General features: G+C 39.1%; 1 long non-coding RNA gene across 1 annotated transcript; it reads right to left on the reverse strand.

Annotated features, from left to right (window-relative positions):
• Nucleotides 1-1724: 1724 nt before the first annotated feature.
• Nucleotides 1725-2552, reverse strand: LOC110701695. The gene is made up of 2 exons (XR_002507373.1): nt 2297-2552; nt 1725-1893 (listed from the first exon to the last, which is right to left on the reverse strand). It is a non-coding gene; the product is annotated as an uncharacterized LOC110701695 (long non-coding RNA).
• Nucleotides 2553-3174: the final 622 nt, after the last annotated feature.

Here is a 3174-nt window from a genome sequence, read left to right on the forward strand (position 1 = left end):
TGCTTGCTGATGGAGCAGAGCTCGGTCGCCTGTATATAGGCTTCCAACTCCATCAGCGCTTCCTGGAGGGTGGCAATTAGGGGTGGCAAACAGATCAGGTCGGGTCATTTTAGTGTTCGAGCCATTTCGGGTTCATGTTGAAACCCGCCAACCTGAACCTGATCTGTTTAGCATTTTGGGTCAAAATTCTTAACCCTAACCTAATTTTTCTAGGTTCGGGTCAACCAGAAGTTGACCTGATATTTTTAATTTTTTTTTATATTGAAAAAAATTTATTACCAATAAAAATCATAAAAAAAAAACTACTAGTAAACAGGTCATTTCCGACAGAAATGAATTACCTTGAATTCCGTCGGAAAACCTTGTTCCGACGGAATTTCCGTCGGAAAGGGTTGTCGGAAAACCTGTTGTTGGAAAATCGACCTTTTCCGACGGAAATTTCGTCGAAATAGCTTTTCCGTCGGAAGAAGAATTTTGGTACCGAAAAAATCCGTCTAAAAATTCCTCCGGAAACTGGTGAAATAAAATAATAAAAAAAAAACAGGCCGCACTACTACCGGCGCGGCCTGTCACCATCTTCAGCCACCCAAAAACCCATTTCAACCCCACCCTCATTGTAACGCACCCAAACTACCACAACAACCATAAACAACACCAACCAAACCCACCCCAACTGCCCAGAATACCAAACCCACCCCATCTCCACCCATTAACCGTACCCACCACAAACACCAAAAACCTATATCCCCCAACCACCACCACCTAACCCATACCCACCAAACCCTAACCCCTAACCTGAACCCACCCAGCATACCCACCAAAAAACCACCCACAACCGCTCAAAAACCACCCATACCCACCCAAAAACCACAACCACAACCGCCCAAAACCACAACCACAACCCAAGCAACGGAACAATGTGTAAAAAAAATTAAAAAAAGAAAAGAAAACATGCCAAAAACCACCCACAACCGCCAAAAACCTCAAATTTGGTTTAATATGGCCAAATTCGACCATGAAACATCTAGATCTAGAGGTTTCATGGTCGAATTTGACCAAAAAAAACCATGAAACACCGCACCTCCATGATGCGAGAACCGCCACCGTAAAGCCACCGTAGAACCGCCACTGTAGGGTTATTTAATAGAATTTGATTGGAAAAATGTAATTACGCGACATACTTTAGCATTTGTTAACAAGAAATACGAGAAGAAGAGAGGGGAAATACGCGAAACCACAGAAAAAGGGAAATAGCATAAGAGGAAAGAGAAAGAGAAGAAGAGAGGGGAGAGAAAGAAAAGAAAGGCGGAGAGAAATGAGAAATAAAAGGGGAGAGGGGATTTCCAAGATTTTAGGGGTTTATTTTTTTGTTTTTTTTAAAAAAAAGCCATAATTCCGTCGGAAGGGCTTTAAATTCCGTCGGAAATTTCTGACGGAATTTAAATCCGTCGGAAAGTTCCTACGAATTTGAAATCCGTCGAAAATTAATTAACTTCCGACGGAAAATCCATCAGAAACTAAGTATTTTCTGACGAATTTTAATTCTGTCGGAATTTTCCGACGGACATTTTAGATTCGTCGGAAATCTCCGACGGACATTTTAGATTCGTCGGAAATCTCCGACGGAATTTAAATCCATCGGAAATGTCGTTTTTTCCGACGGATTTTTGAGTCCATTGGAACACGTCCGTTAAAAATTGACCTTTTTCTAGTAGTGCAAAATCAATACAAGTTGCATTTCAACTTAGATAAATCTGTAAATCACAAGTGAAAATAAACGTCTTAAATTTTCAGCCAAAACTTCAAATTAAAAGGATTTGAAACTTAAATTTACAACAAATTTTAACTTCTCAAAATCCTTCATATGCGTTCTCTGTAAATTGTTGTTCTTTCCTGCAAACAAGAACAAAAATACATTAATAAATATTCAAATCATCAATTTAGATTATACAAAATCAACTTTTAGTAATATGTATATTCAATTCCAAAATAAATCTTCTATTAACAATCATAACACCATAAACATTACGGCAAAGTAGTACATGTATTTATCACAAATTTCATAAACCTTCCTTGCATGCTTTGATTTAGAAATTGGTGACATAGATAGTCATCTTAAAACAAGAAGTATTAAATCAAACAAGTAGATCTAGATATTATAATACAAGCTAAGAACATCTTTTTAGTTAAATCAAAAAATTCAGATCTAAGTACAAGAACACAACATCAACAAACCATTAATAAGTTGATAATTATTTGCAAAAAAGTCGACCAAATTAACAAAAGAAAGACCAACCTTTTGTCACAAGGATTGAGTTGAGGACGTGGAGGTGGAGGTGACTTAAAGGAGAAATTTTTCGAGCTTCAACCGAGTATGCACAGAGTGTGGAGGGATTCAAACGTTTAATGGAAGAAAGAGATTAGAAAGAAGATAGGAGAGAGAAAAAAAAGGTATTTGTCTTTCAAACAAATGAAATGCAAGTCAAGAGGCAAGGAATGTGATAAGCTTTATATATATAGGGTTTATATTAGGTAAGGGCTTCAAGTATTCGTATTTGGGCTACTTTAGTTAGCCTAAATATTCAATAAATCACACCCTTTACTTCAGGTTATCAGGTCGGGTTCGGGTTGACCCGACTGGATTTTGACCCGAAGATAATTTCGGGTTAAGTCGGTTTTTTTTGGGGTTGGAATTTTCAACCTTAACCTAACCCATTTAATTTCAAGTCGGGTTTCGTGTCGACCCATTTAAGTTTTCGGGTCTAAAATCTCAACCCTAACCCGCTATTTTCAGGTCGGGTTCGGGTCGGGTCAGTTTTTGCCAGCCCTAGTGGCAACCCTCTTTCTGACGAGGTCAAACTTAAAAGTCAACCCGTCCTTCAGAACCTTGAAGAAGTCTGTATAAGCCACATCGTCAGACTGAACCACCTGACGTATGACCGAAGTCCTTCTCTATCCCTCTGCTGCACAGCACCCAAGTCAAGACTTGTTTTCTTGGCAGGTATATTCATAGAGAAGTTAGAAGCAAACAAAAACGCAAGCGTCTTGAAGCTATTGATACAACCGGCTGGCAAATTGCCAAACTGTTGTTGGGCGATGACCTTCAATGTAGCCGGGAAGCATCAGCACCAGGTGGCGTCATCCAACCCCTGCAAATACATGAGGTTGGTGTAG

This window comes from Chenopodium quinoa, unplaced genomic scaffold (assembly GCF_001683475.1).
Source record: "Chenopodium quinoa cultivar QQ74 unplaced genomic scaffold, ASM168347v1, whole genome shotgun sequence".
Taxonomy (NCBI): domain Eukaryota; kingdom Viridiplantae; phylum Streptophyta; class Magnoliopsida; order Caryophyllales; family Amaranthaceae; genus Chenopodium; species Chenopodium quinoa.